Genomic DNA, 15,666 nt, shown 5'->3' on the forward strand with positions numbered 1-15,666 from the left:
GCATTTTATTTTATATTTCATAGTCCTTTTTTTAGTGTGGAAAAGAAGCTGTTCTTGTCCACATTTATTACAGTTTACATTTTTTTTACTCTTGATAAATGATTATTGAATATTGGGAGTAACAGGTGCTTTTTCATTCTGAAGCACAGGGAGCTTCCATTTACTGCTCTTTCAGGAGTAAACCGACACAGCAGCAAAGGCTCACACCGGCCGGCAGACTCGGTCTTGTCAACATAAAAGGCCTTACCCAACGTCGGAATATGGTGCTGTATTTACTTTGCCGCAGTTTAATAATTAAGCTTGTGTTCTCCTTCAACTGCAAAAAAAAAACAAAAACAAAAAAAAAACCCACATCAGTCAAATGCGGTTGTAAAACAGGTCAATTCTAAAATTCCAAATGTTTCTCAACAGTCTTGGCTTCTTTTATTTACACCCTTAAATTTGACATACTAAGCTACAACATGACTATGGGATAAATGCAGGGGCTACTTCCTACCAATATGGAAGCCGGGAAAACAAAACAAGAGGCTGGCACGCCGGGTGAAGCATCGCTCTCAGGTGAGTTGCGAGTTGCAGGGATGCCGATGAAGCAGGCTCGGGCTGAGTGGGCCGGCCAGCCATTTAACTAAGGGAAGTGTGTGTCGCCATGTCAAGTTCAAAGAGCTCTGTGATGCTTCAGGGGGATAAAAGAACAACTGTTGTAGATGCACGCAGATCTGGGAGGAGAATTTTAAAAACCTCAATGCAACTGGAAATCAGCCATTCCACTTCCTAGAAAATAATTCACAAGTGGTGAAGGACTTTTGATTTGCTCCCCTCCCCGCCCCCGAAACGAGAACGAGAACCCATGAATGAAGGCCCACGACTTGAGGTTGTGTGTAACAGTGAAATAACATAACGACTGTGATGAAACGGTGCTGTTATTTCCCCACAGCTCACTCCCTTTCGTAATATGTTGCTTTAATATGACCTAATTAAGTGATCTAAATCAGCAGGTGTTTTTTTTTTTAAATAGCAAATATTGGGGTCGGCCCACCCAAGCGCTGTCATTATGATTGGTTGTAGTCTTGCTATATGTTGACATCCTGTAACAGACTTTCCCCCATGTTGTCAGTTTCCTCTAACGTACACTGACCCCTACTGACAGGCTTGGGTTCCTTTTATCCACAGCATTCCCTCCACAGAGTTCTGGTTTGATATTTTTCAGTGTTTTGTAAGAATTTGGCTATAATTAAGCCAAACTACAAGTGATTGGTTTCCATCGCATGGCAGGCCATGCAGGTGGTCTTTAACGGCAATTTTCCGCTGAAAAGTTTCGACTCCTAAGACTCCACAGAGTGTATGAAATGTAATACAAGGAGGTATGTGTAAAAAAAAAAAGTGTAATGTGTTGTAGATTTGTGAAAGCATAAAGTAAGATGGAGTAAAAGGAAGAAGAGCAAGTGAAAGAATGTGCATGTGAGTGCTTGAGGATGAGAAAAGCTTAAAGCACCTGGTATTCCCAGGCGGTCTCCCATCCAAGTACTAACCAGGCCCGACCCTGCTTAGCTTCCGAGATCAGACGAGATCGGGCGTGCTCAGGGTGGCATGGCTGTAGGCGAAAGCACTGCTTCCACTTAGCCTATTTATAAGCATGCAGCAAAATACGCCTGCCTCTTCCACACTACACACCCCGCTCGCTCTCCCCTCCCCTCCCCCTGCCCCTCCCCTTCCCCTCCCCCCTTTATTCGGTGAAAGATAGACTGTGTATCATCAGCGGCTCCGAATTGCTTCATGTGGTTGTTCGTGAGGTATCTCAAATACTGAAAGCTATACGAAAACGTTCAACTACGTTTAACATCTAACGCTGGATCCGTCTATTGTACTTTACAGCTGCAGTCTTAGGGTTATTAGCTAACTATACAGTGGGGGGAAAAAGGATTTAGTCAGTCACCAATTGTGCAACTTCTCACACTTAAAAAGATAAGAGAGGCCTGTAATTCACATCATAGGTACACCTCAACTATCAGAGACAAAATGAGAAAAAAATTAAATCAGAAAATCACATTGTCTCATTTTTAAAGAATTTATTTGCAAATAATGGTGGGAAATAAGTATTTGATCAATAACAAAAGTTCATCTCAATATTTTGTTATATATCCTTTGTTGGCAATGGCAGAGGTCAAACGTTTTCTGTAAGTCTTCACAAGGTAGGCACACACCGTTGCTGGTATGTTGGCCCATTCCTCCATGCAGATCTCCTCTAGAGCAGTGATATTGTGGGGCTGTCGGTGGGCAACGCGGACTTTCTATGGGGTTGAGATCTGGAGACTGGCTAGGCCTTGAAATGCTTCTTACGAAGCCACTCCTTTGTTGCCCTGGCAGTGTGCTTGGGATCATTATCATGCTGAAAGACCCAGCCACGTTTCATCTTCAATGCCCTTGCTGATGGAAGGAGGTTTGCACTCAAAATCTCACAACACATGGCCCCATTCATTCTTTCATGTACATGGACCAGTCGTCCTAGTCCCTTTGCAGAGAAGCATGATGTTGCCACCCCCATGCTTCACAGTTGGTAGGGTGTTCTTTGGATGCAACTCAGCATTCACGAGTTGTGTTTGTACCAAACACATTAGCAGTGGTCTTGTAGGTCTCCCATTTTCTGATTATTGCTCCCACAGTAGATTTCTTCACACCAAGCTGCTTGCCTATTGCAGATTCAGTCTTCCCAGCCTGGTGCAGGTCTACAATTTTGTTTCTGGTGTCCTTCGACAGCTCTTTGGTCTTCACCATAGTGGGGTTTGGAGTGTGACTGTTTGAGGTTGTGGGCAGTTGTCTTTTCTACTGTTAACGAGTTCAAACAGGTGCCATTAATACAGGTAATGAGTGGAGGACAGAGAAGCCTCTTAAAGAAGAAGTTACAGGCCTGTGACAGCCAGAAATCTTGCTTGTTTGTAGGTGACCAAATACTTATTTTCCACCATTATTTGCAAATAAATTCTTTAAAAATCAGACAATGTGATTTTCAGATTTTTTCCCTCATTTTGTCTCTCATAGTTGAGGTCTACCTATGATGTGAATTACAGGCCTCTCTCATTTTTTTTAAGTGGGAGAACTTGCACAATTAGTGACTGACTAAATACTGGTTGACTAAAGCAGGTCTGAACGGTATTCGGGATAGTTCAGTTTGTCACAGGTCTACACGTCTGCTTGTGTAGTCTGTTTCCCATTACAAAGCTAAAGGTATACAGACTGTCGTTGTAGCTTTGTATTCTTGCACAACGCATGGCTGTCCTGCTGTTAGCAGCTGCAGTCTGCTGCAGGCTAACTCAACGATGATGGCTGTAGTTGTGAACATATCGACATTCCTCCTAGTGTTTTTTCGTGTCCGCCCGTGTTCAGCAATAGTGTTTACTTAAGTAAAACGAGCAGATAAAACACAGTTACATAAAACATGTCCTTTATAAAACCGGCGAGTTTCTTTAGTTAAAGCGCATCTTCAGATGGTTTCTTTTCAGTAGCTCATCTTGGAGTTTCCGGAAACTACAACTTCTGTGTAAGACTTTTTTTTTTTTTATCTCTGTGAAGTTAATTTAAATGAGAATGGTTAGTTATGTTTGTGTGTGCCATATTTGTGTATTTTACGAATTTAAGCGTCGGTTTCATTGATTGCAATAATATTTAGCTATGTAAATGTCTGACGCAGTGAACGATGGAAGAATTCAATGGCTGCTTTTAAATGTTTCTAAAGTGTTGAGCCTTGAGCTCTTTTTTTATTTAGTGGTGCAGCAGTGTATTGTATTATGGTTGGATGCATTTTTTCATTCACACATTCCAGCACCCAGCCCCCCTGCTCCAACCTGTCCTTGACAACAACCCAGGTGACATATGAGCTGAGGAAGATCAAGGCAAACAAAGCTACAGGTCCTGATGGAATCAGTGCCAGGCTCCTCAAGTCCTTCGCACATCAGCTGTGCAGGGTAGTTGAGCATATGTTCAACATGAGCCTGAAATTGGGAAGAGTACCACAGATGTGGAAAACATCTTGTGTGGTACCTGTGCCCAAAACACAGCACCCGAAGGACCTAAACAGCTACAGGCCGGTGGCACTGACATCCGATGAAGTCACTGGAGAGGCTGGTCATCAACCACATCCGCCCTTTGGTGAGCCCATCCATGGACCCTCTTCAGCTTGCCTACCAACCTGGCGTCGGGGTGGATGATGCTTCTACACAGAACTCTTTCTCACCTGGAGAAGCCCGGCAGCACTGTGAGGATCACCTTCTTTGATTTCTCCAGTGCATTTAACACCATACAGCCAGGCCTCCTAAAGGACAAGCTGAGACATTGTGGAGTGGACAGTCACCTGTCGAACTGGATACTGGACTACCTCACCAACCGACCACAGTATGTAAGGGGACGGGCCTGTATCTCTGATATGGTGGTCAGCAGCACAGGAGCCCCTCAAGGAACGGTCTTGGCACCGTTCCTCTTCACCCTGTACACTGCTGACTTCATGTACAGCTCACCGACCTGTCACCTCCAGAAGTTCTCTGATGACTCAGCGATCGTCGGCCTCATAACCAATGTGGAGGACAGCGAGTACAGAGAACTGATCCAGGACTTTGTGGACTGGTGTCCGCTGAACCACCTTCAGATAAACGCAGGAAAAAACAAAGAACTGGTGGTGGATTTCCGCAGTTGCAGACACCCCCCTCAATCAGTGAACATCCAGGGTATGAACATCGAGAGTGTGGACTCTTATAAATACCTGGGTGTTCATCTGAACAACAAACTGGACTGGTCAGTCAACACTGCTGCACTCTTCAAGAAAGGCCAGAGCAGACTCTACCTACTGAGGAGACTGAGGTCCTTTGGGTGCAGGGAGCACTCCTGAGGACTTTCTTCGACACAGTGGTGGCATCTGCCATCTTTTATGGAGTCGTCTGCTGGGGCAGTAGCATCTCGACTGCAGATAAGAAAAGACTGAATAAGCTCATAAAGAGGGCCGGCTCTGTCCTGGGGTGCTTGTTAGACCCAGTGCAGGTGGTGGGAGACAGGAGGATGACAACCAAGCTGGCATCCATGCTGGAGAACAGCTCCCACCCCATGCATGAGACTCTGGCAGCACTGGGCAGCTCCTTTAGTGACAGGCTGCTTCATCCCAAATGTGTAAAGGAGCGGTATCGCAGGTCCTTCCTTCCTGCTGCCGTCAGACTCCACAACCAGCACTGCTCCCAGCGGACCACATACACACACACTTAAACTACACACACATGTTTAGGGAACAGAGATCCCTCAATGCAAAAATACCATGTGCAATACCCCCCCCCCCCCCCCCCCCACACACACACACACACACACACGTGCAATTAGGAGTCATTTGCAATAACCTGTAAATAATATTGTTATTTCCTTTTTAATTCTTATTTATATTGTGTATATAGTGCAAATTATTTATCTATATTTTTGTAACTGAGTGTCTTGCTATCCCTTTCTGCTGTGACACTGAGAATTTCCCCACTGCGGGACTAATAAAGGATTATCTTATCTTATCTTATTGTTTCTCCTCACCATGCATGTGAAATAGAAAGGATGGAGTGATTCCCCTGTTGGCGCTGAACAACTCATACTTATCTGGCAGTGGAGAAACCATGATCAAGAAGGTGGTTCACCCAGGGTGAGGCTCAGCAATTGCATTACATTGGTTGTGCTGACTCCTGTGCTAACACACAGAATAGAAAAGCTAGACTGCATAATTTGTGGTAGTGGAGGACTGTGCTCTCCCCTGATATTTGGGTAGAAGAAAGGAGCAATCTGAGATAGACAAACATGTGAATAGTATGACATGTTGTTATGAACTTGTTTCACATTGGGTTCAGCTTCTACTATAATATGTGTAAGTAACTTTTAATGTAATTATTGGAAGATGTTTATGTAGTGTATCTATTTTACCCTGAAAAATGTCATACTCTCCGTCACTGCCTGTTTTCCCAATAGAGACCAAGCGAATTTGTTATAAGTAGAATGTGTATCATGGAGTTTATCCCAGCAAACACATAACCTCATAGAGGTCTGGAGGCCTCTTCAGTACATCAGGCACTTATCAGTTAGTTTCGGGTTCTCGCTGGGGAGAATAGGGAAGAGTGAAGACAACCGATGGATTGTTTTCATTCATTTTCCACTCTTAATAAGTAAAGCTCAGTTATTTCTCCTGCTAACACATAGAACAGGAAAGCTTCAGTATAAAGTCGGTGTTGTATCCACACAATATACTGAGGGTTAAATTAATTCATACTAGGTATGATAAGTAACTTAATTTTCTTGTTTGTTTTACATTTGATAGAATTAACATTTTACATATTTTATAGACTACACAAGTAACACAAATAAATGCAATTGGCACTTTTTGTGGCAAATACAATTGACAATAATTGAGATGTATCTATTTCTATACAGACATTTGTAAAAGATTATTTAATTTCACATTTTGTTTTATATTTCATAGTCCTTTTTGTAGTGTGACAAAGAAGCTGTTCCTGTCCACATTCATTACAGTTTTAGTTTTTTCTTCTCTTGATAATTGATTAAAAAAAAGACTTTTTATTTAATTTACATGTTTATCTCATCAAGACAAATTCTACATCAATACAGTTACAGTGATACAGTCTTTGCAGTCTTTGATTTTGACAGTCTTTACATTGTGTACTGAACCCACTGTTAGAGATGCTCTTTACCCAAAGCTGTGTTCCTTGTCATATCTTAAACACTTAAACACTTCACACTTAAAGTTGCCGCAAAGCATCGTTTTATGTTTTCTTATAAGGTTTAGACCTAACAGGTACATAAAGGGTGTATTTTACCTGTATGAGTATTACATATAAAAGTCATAACTAATTCATTTAGACAACAAATAAAATGTCCAGTTGTGTTGTATATATTGTGGTTCATATCCCCACCACTGTAAATTAAACTGAATCTGTAAGTTTCTCCACAATTAAAGATTTCTTATCAGACCACTATGAATTACTTTTTTACATCTCCTACTAGGTTTACAGCTGCATGTAAAAAAATCAGGACGAAGGCATGCCACCAACTGCAGTTACAGTAGAACCTGTTAGTAAATTAATAATTAGTAAAGTAGATTCTCACCCATTTAGAATCAATAATTAAATGACATCCTTGAATAACTATGATTTCATTTGTGGATATATTCAATTATATACTTACAAAGAAGGAATCTTTTGAGTTCAAATACAAAGCAACAATAAATGAGGGGGCAGGATCTCTGCATCTCTGCCCTATGACTAATCAAATCAAATCAAATCAAATCAAATTTTATTTGTCACGTACATAGTCATACACAGTATAACTTGCAGTGAAATGCTAACAGTCTACACACTCAAACTCTTCAATGTGATGGGTGATCTACAGTCGCCGTCTACAGTGAGTGTAGACTCTCAACCAATTCGAAGGATAAATGTCTACAGTCACTGTGCCGATATTGACCCTCAGTATTGACCCTCAGGTTTGCCGAGTCAAGTTCTAGTTAATGTTGCCATCTACACTGGGCAACATTCTTCTTCCCTGTGAGACAAGAGTAAGGTTGGAGATGTTCTAATAAACACATTTCAGTACGTTACTGAAACTAGTTAGTCTATATCTGGAATAGTCTACATGCAAAGTAATTTAAAGTCAGACAAAAACGATAGATTTTTTATTACATTTTTTTTTATCATAAACCATGTTATTGGTTACAAGCTTTCCTATATTAGACTGCAATGTATTTTATAATAAAATCATTTTAAATGAATAAATCACAAATGGCAAATTAATCATCTAGTTCAGTTCACATCCAGGAGATGGCAGTACAACATACTAAAAAAACAACAACGCCTGAAAACGGGACTTGTTAATGTCAAACCTGCAGTAAACAGGTAGCTTCTGTCTTTGCTTTATTTTTGGAAAACGTAAGTGTAACACTTAACACCTTAGTGTGGTGTCTCAATAATAATAACAATAATAATAATAAATTAGGTAAAATGTAAAATGTCTTCTAAGAGTTCAGTCTTGAACTTTAAACATGGCTGACAGAAAGCGCTCGAAAGATCTCTTCCCAAACCTGCTGTTAATAAACGTGAAATAGGTTTGTACTCTCTCCTTATTTACCAAACATGTTGTGTTTGTTGGCTAATTAGAAATTCGTGAATGTCCTGTAATGAGTGGAGTGCTAATTTTAAGGCCTATTCTTTGGCCTTGTCAATTAATCCTATTAATTCCGAAGGCCGGGACATTTCACAGTCGTGTGTTGGTGAATGGGCAGGCGTAAAACATGGGCATTTTCCAGTTATTTTCTTACACCATGAAACAGTTTGCTAATTTTACTTAATTACAGTGTAAGAAACCTAATATAGGTCTAGGAATGAAGGTTAATGAAGCAGTCGTACTTGGAATGAGGGGAACTGGATAGAATTGGCATTTTCTTTTGACAAGTGGTCTGGATGTCGGTTTGCTGAACGTGAGAGATTCATACATGTGTTGTGTTGGTTTACAGGTACATGGTAAACTTAAGTTGAAGAGATCATAGTCAGTCAGCAGTTGTTTTAGGTTTCACTCCTCGTGTTTAGGTTGTAGTACCACATTCAACCACAAGGTTATCAAGCGTATCAAACATATGTCTTTGTTTTTCAGTAAGAAATCCAACTGTTCACCTCCACTCCAGCACGTTAGCTGTTCGTGATCAGTACAGTTGATGTATTGTTGTAGTTTTGTTTCTGAATTGCTTTTAAAAGAAGTCGGAGGCAAAAATGATATCCTCGTATTTGATTGGCCGTTGTGCAGAAATATTTACATATTCTGTTTTTATGTCCGTTATCTGTTAATACCACTGTTTTCTCAGAGTTGTGAGTGATATTTAACCCTTGATTCCCCGACTTACTTTTTTATTATTGCCGGGAATTTAGTTGAAGTGGATTTAAACATTTCACCATAACAGTGAAACTTACTGTCTAGAATGACTTCCCTGTTTCTCTTAGCGGTCCGGTATCGCTTCTCGGCCTTTTGGCTAAGATCAAGTGTAGTATCTGTTCTTATCAGTTTAATATCTGATACGTCCCCTACCCGGGGACCATATATTAAATTGATTTTTGGAACAGGGAGATGGAATAGGGGCTTGCTCCGTCCACTCCACGCATCGACCCGGTATTGCAGTACCTCCGGGAACGGTGCACCCCCTTTTAATCGGTGAAAGATAGACTGTGTATCATCAGCGGCTCCGAATTGCTTCTTGTGGTTGTTCGTGAGGTATACCAAATACTGAAAGGTATACGAAAACGTTAAACAACGTGTAACATCTAACGCTGGATCCGTCTACTGTACTTTACAGCTGCAGTCTTAGGGTTATTAGCTACCTATATGTATGAACTGAAGCTCTGAAGTAGGGCTTTGGAGAACTACATCGTGTATATATGGTTGACTAAAGCAGGTCTGAACGGTATTCGGGATAGTTCAGTTCGTCACAGGTCTACACGTCTGCTTGTGTAGTCTGTTTCCCATTACAAAGCTAAAGGTACACAGACTGTCGTTGTAGCTTTGTATTCTTGCACAACGCATGACTGTCCTGCTGTTAGCAGCTGCAGCTGTAGTGAACATATCGACATTCCTCTGTGTTTTTCGTGTCCGCCCGTGTTCAGCAATAGTGACATAAGTAAAACGAGCAGATAATACTCAGTTACATAAAACATGTCCTTTATAAAACCGGCGAGTTTCTTTAGTTAAAGCGCATCTTCAGATGGTTTCTTTTCAGTAGCTCATCTTGGAGTTTCCGGAAACTACAACTTCTGTGTAAGACTTTTTTTTTTTTTTTTTTAATCTCTGTGAAGTTAATTTAAATGAGAATGGTTAGTTATGTTTATGTGTGCCATATTTGTGGATTTTACGAATTTAAGCGTCGGTTTCATCGATTGCAATAATATTTATGTAAATGTCCGACGCATATGTGTAAGTAACTTTTAATGTAATTATTGGAAGATATTTATGTAGTGTATCTATTTCACCCTGAAAATGTCATACTCTCCGTCACTGCCTGTTTTCCCAAAAGAGACTAAGCGAATTTGTTATGAGTAGAATGTGTATCATGGAGTTTATCCCAGCAAACATATAACCTCATAGAGGTCTGGAGGCCTCTTCAGTACATCAGGCACTTATCAGTTAGTTTCGGCTTCTCGCTGGGGAGAATAGGGAAAAGTGAAGACAACCGATGGATCATTTTCCACTCTTAATAAGTAAAGCTCAGTTATTTCTCCTGCTAACACATAGAACAGAAAAGCTTCAGTATAACGTCAGTGTTGTATCCATACAATATACTGAGGGTTAAATTAATTCATACTAGGTGTGATAAGTAACTTCATTTTCTTATTTTACATTTGATAGCATGAACATTTGACATATTTTATAGACTACACAAGTAACACAAATAAATGCAAATGCCACTTTTTGTGACAAATACAATTGACAATAATTAAGATGTATCTATTTCTATACAGACGTTTTTAAAAGATTATTTAATTTCGCATTTTATTTTATATTTCATAGTCCTTTTTTTAGTGTGGAAAAGAAGCTGTTCTTGTCCACATTCATTACAGTTTACATTTTTTTTACTCTTGATAAATGATTATTGAATATTGGGAGTAACAGGTGCTTTTTCATTCTGAAGCACAGGGAGCTTCCATTTACTGCTCTTTCAGGAGTAAACCGACACAGCAGCAAAGGCTCACACCGGCCGGCAGACTCGGTCTTGTCAACATAAAAGGCCTCACCCAACGTCGGAATATGGTGCTGTATTTACTTTGCCGCAGTTTAATAATTAAGCTTGTGTTCTCCTTCAACTGCAAAAAAAAAAACAAAAACAAAAAAAAAACCCACATCAGTCAAATGCGGTTGTAAAACAGGTCAATTCTAAAATTCCAAATGTTTCTCAACAGTCTTGGCTTCTTTTATTTACACCCTTAAATTTGACATACTAAGCTACAACATGACTATGGGATAAATGCAGGGGCTACTTCCTACCAATATGGAAGCCGGGAAAACAAAACAAGAGGCTGGCACGCCGGGTGAAGCATCGCTCTCAGGTGAGTTGCGAGTTGCAGGGATGCCGATGAAGCAGGCTCGGGCTGAGTGGGCCGGCCAGCCATTTAACTAAGGGAAGTGGTGTCGCCATGTCAAGTTCAAAGAGCTCTGTGATGCTTCAGGGGGATAAAAGAACAACTGTTGTAGATGCACGCAGATCTGGGAGGAGAATTTTAAAAACCTCAATGCAACTGGAAATCAGCCATTCCACTTCCTAGAAAATAATTCACAAGTGGTGAAGGACTTTTGATTTGCTCCCCTCCCCGCCCCCGAAACGAGAACGAGAACCCATGAATGAAGGCCCACGACTTGAGGTTGTGTGTAACAGTGAAATAACATAACGACTGTGATGAAACGGTGCTGTTATTTCCCCACAGCTCACTCCCTTTCGTAATATGTTGCTTTAATATGACCTAATTAAGTGATCTAAATTAGCAGGTGTTTTTTTTTTTTAAATAGCAAATATTGGGGTCGGCCCACCCAAGCGCTGTCATTATGATTGGTTGTAGTCTTGCTATATGTTGACATCCTGTAACAGACTTTCCCCCATGTTGTCAGTTTCCTCTAACGTACACTGACCCCTACTGACAGGCTTGGGTTCCTTTTATCCACAGCATTCCCTCCACAGAGTTCTGGTTTGATATTTTTCAGTGTTTTGTAAGAATTTGGCTATAATTAAGCCAAACTACAAGTGATTGGTTTCCATCGCATGGCAGGCCATGCAGGTGGTCTTTAACGGCAATTTTCCGCTGAAAAGTTTCGACTCCTAAGACTCCACAGAGTGTATGAAATGTAATACAAGGAGGTATGTGTAAAAAAAAAAAGTGTAATGTGTTGTAGATTTGTGAAAGCATAAAGTAAGATGGAGTAAAAGGAAGAAGAGCAAGTGAAAGAATGTGCATGTGAGTGCTTGAGAATGAGAAAAGCTTACAGCACCTGGTATTCCCAGGCGGTCTCCCATCCAAGTACTAACCAGGCCCGACCCTGCTTAGCTTCCGAGATCAGACGAGATCGGGCGTGCTCAGGGTGGTATGGCCGTAAGCAAAAGCACTGCTTCCAGTTAGCCTATTTATAAGCATGCAGCAAAATACGCCTGCCTCTTCCACACTACACACCCCCCCTCCCCCCTTTATTCGGTGAAAGTAGACTGTGTATCACCAGCGGCTCCGAATTGCTTCATGTGGTTGTTCGTGAGGTATCTCAAATACTGAAAGCTATACGAAAACGTTCAACTACGTTTAACATCTAACGCTGGATCCGTCTATTGTACTTTACAGCTGCAGTCTTAGGGTTATTAGCTAACTATACAGTGGGGGGGGAAAAGGATTTAGTCAGTCACCAATTGTGCAAGTTCTCACACTTAAAAAGATAAGAGAGGCCTGTAATTCACATCATAGGTACACCTCAACTATGAGAGACAAAATGAGAAAAAAATTAAATCAGAAAATCACATTGTCTCATTTTTAAAGAATTTATTTGCAAATAATGGTGGGAAATAAGTATTTGATCAATAACAAAAGTTCATCTCAATACTTTGTTATATATCCTTTGTTGGCAATGGCAGAGGTCAAACGTTTTCTGTAAGTCTTCACAAGGTAGGCACACACCGTTGCTGGTATGTTGGCCCATTCCTCCATGCAGATCTCCTCTAGAGCAGTGATATTGTGGGGCTGTCGGTGGGCAACGCGGACGTTCTATGGGGTTGAGATCTGGAGACTGGCTAGGCCTTGAAATGCTTCTTACGAAGCCACTCCTTTGTTGCCCTGGCAGTGTGCTTGGGATCATTATCATGCTGAAAGACCCAGCCACGTTTCATTTTCAATGCCCTTGCTGATGGAAGGAGGTTTGCACTCAAAATCTCACAACACATGGCCCCATTCATTCTTTCATGTACATGGACCAGTCGTCCTAGTCCCTTTGCAGAGAAACAGCCCCAAAGCATGATGTTGCCACCCCCATGCTTCACAGTTGGTAGGGTGTTCTTTGGATGCAACTCAGCATTCACGAGTTGTGTTTGTACCAAACACATTAGCAGTGGTCTTGTAGGTCTCCCATTTTCTGATTATTGCTCCCACAGTAGATTTCTTCACACCAAGCTGCTTGCCTATTGCAGATTCAGTCTTCCCAGCCTGGTGCAGGTCTACAATTTTGTTTCTGGTGTCCTTCGACAGCTCTTTGGTCTTCACCATAGTGGGGTTTGGAGTGTGACTGTTTGAGGTTGTGGGCAGTTGTCTTTTCTACTGTTAACGAGTTCAAACAGGTGCCATTAATACAGGTAATGAGTGGAGGACAGAGAAGCCTCTTAAAGAAGAAGTTACAGGCCTGTGACAGCCAGAAATCTTGCTTGTTTGTAGGTGACCAAATACTTATTTTCCACCATTATTTGCAAATAAATTCTTTAAAAATCAGACAATGTGATTTTCAGATTTTTTCCCTCATTTTGTCTCTCATAGTTGAGGTCTACCTATGATGTGAATTACAGGCCTCTCTCATTTTTTTAAGTGGGAGAACTTGCACAATTAGTGACTGACTAAATACTGGTTGACTAAAGCAGGTCTGAACGGTATTCGGGATAGTTCAGTTTGTCACAGGTCTACACGTCTGCTTGTGTAGTCTGTTTCCCATTACAAAGCTAAAGGTACACAGACTGTCGTTGTAGCTTTGTATTCTTGCACAACGCATGGCTGTCCTGCTGTTAGCAGCTGCAGTCTGCTGCAGGCTAACTCAACGATGATGGCTGTAGTTGTGAACATATCGACATTCCTCCTAGTGTTTTTTCGTGTCCGCCCGTGTTCAGCAATAGTGACATAAGTAAAACGAGCAGATAAAACTCAGTTACATAAAACATGTCCTTTATAAAACCGGCGAGTTTCTTTAGTTAAAGCGCATCTTCAGATGGTTTCTTTTCAGTAGCTCATCTTGGAGTTTCCAGAAACTACAACTTCTGTGTAAGACTTTTTATTTTTTTTTTTAATCTCTGTGAAGTTAATTTAAATGAGAATGGTTAGTTATGTTTATGTGTGCCATATTTGTGGATTTTACGAATTTAAGCGTCGGTTTCATCGATTGCAATAATATTTATGTAAATGTCCGACGCATATGTGTAAGTAACTTTTAATGTAATTATTGGAAGATATTTATGTAGTGTATCTATTTCACCCTGAAAATGTCATACTCTCCGTCACTGCCTGTTTTCCCAAAAGAGACTAAGCGAATTTGTTATGAGTAGAATGTGTATCATGGAGTTTATCCCAGCAAACATATAACCTCATAGAGGTCTGGAGGCCTCTTCAGTACATCAGGCACTTATCAGTTAGTTTCGGCTTCTCGCTGGGGAGAATAGGGAAAAGTGAAGACAACCGATGGATCATTTTCCACTCTTAATAAGTAAAGCTCAGTTATTTCTCCTGCTAACACATAGAACAGAAAAGCTTCAGTATAACGTCAGTGTTGTATCCATACAATATACTGAGGGTTAAATTAATTCATACTAGGTGTGATAAGTAACTTCATTTTCTTATTTTACATTTGATAGCATGAACATTTTACATATTTTATAGACTACACAAGTAACACAAATAAATGCAAATGCCACTTTTTGTGACAAATACAATTGACAATAATTAAGATGTATCTATTTCTATACAGACGTTTTTAAAAGATTATTTAATTTCGCATTTTATTTTATATTTCATAGTCCTTTTTTTAGTGTGGAAAAGAAGCTGTTCTTGTCCACATTTATTACAGTTTACATTTTTTTTACTCTTGATAAATGATTATTGAATATTGGGAGTAACAGGTGCTTTTTCATTCTGAAGCACAGGGAGCTTCCATTTACTGCTCTTTCAGGAGTAAACCGACACAGCAGCAAAGGCTCACACCGGCCGGCAGACTCGGTCTTGTCAACATAAAAGGCCTTACCCAACGTCGGAATATGGTGCTGTATTTACTTTGCCGCAGTTTAATAATTAAGCTTGTGTTCTCCTTCAACTGCAAAAAAAAAACAAAAACAAAAAAAAAACCCACATCAGTCAAATGCGGTTGTAAAACAGGTCAATTCTAAAATTCCAAATGTTTCTCAACAGTCTTGGCTTCTTTTATTTACACCCTTAAATTTGACATACTAAGCTACAACATGACTATGGGATAAATGCAGGGGCTACTTCCTACCAATATGGAAGCCGGGAAAACAAAACAAGAGGCTGGCACGCCGGGTGAAGCATCGCTCTCAGGTGAGTTGCGAGTTGCAGGGATGCCGATGAAGCAGGCTCGGGCTGAGTGGGCCGGCCAGCCATTTAACTAAGGGAAGTGTGTGTCGCCATGTCAAGTTCAAAGAGCTCTGTGATGCTTCAGGGGGATAAAAGAACAACTGTTGTAGATGCACGCAGATCTGGGAGGAGAATTTTAAAAACCTCAATGCAACTGGAAATCAGCCATTCCACTTCCTAGAAAATAATTCACAAGTGGTGAAGGACTTTTGATTTGCTCCCCTCCCCGCCCCCGAAACGAGAACGAGAACCCATGAATGAAGGCCCACGACTTGAGGTTGTGTGTAACAGT

General features: G+C 40.8%; 4 non-coding genes across 4 annotated transcripts; 2 read left to right on the forward strand and 2 right to left on the reverse strand.

The window, feature by feature from the left end:
* Positions 1-1,480: 1,480 nt before the first annotated feature.
* LOC140575967 (5S ribosomal RNA) lies at positions 1,481-1,599 on the reverse strand. The gene has a single exon (XR_011981217.1). It is a non-coding gene; the product is annotated as a 5S ribosomal RNA (ribosomal RNA).
* Positions 1,600-5,608: 4,009 nt separating this feature from the next.
* Positions 5,609-5,770, forward strand: LOC140576010 (U1 spliceosomal RNA). The gene has a single exon (XR_011981250.1). It is a non-coding gene; the product is annotated as a U1 spliceosomal RNA (small nuclear RNA).
* Positions 5,771-9,023: 3,253 nt separating this feature from the next.
* Positions 9,024-9,214, forward strand: LOC140576033 (U2 spliceosomal RNA). The gene has a single exon (XR_011981270.1). It is a non-coding gene; the product is annotated as a U2 spliceosomal RNA (small nuclear RNA).
* Positions 9,215-12,030: 2,816 nt separating this feature from the next.
* Positions 12,031-12,149, reverse strand: LOC140575775 (5S ribosomal RNA). Its single transcript, XR_011981038.1, has one exon. It is a non-coding gene; the product is annotated as a 5S ribosomal RNA (ribosomal RNA).
* Positions 12,150-15,666: the final 3,517 nt, after the last annotated feature.

The sequence above is a fragment of the Salminus brasiliensis genome, chromosome 13 (assembly GCF_030463535.1).
Source record: "Salminus brasiliensis chromosome 13, fSalBra1.hap2, whole genome shotgun sequence".
In the NCBI taxonomy this organism is placed as follows: Eukaryota; Metazoa; Chordata; class Actinopteri; order Characiformes; family Bryconidae; genus Salminus; species Salminus brasiliensis.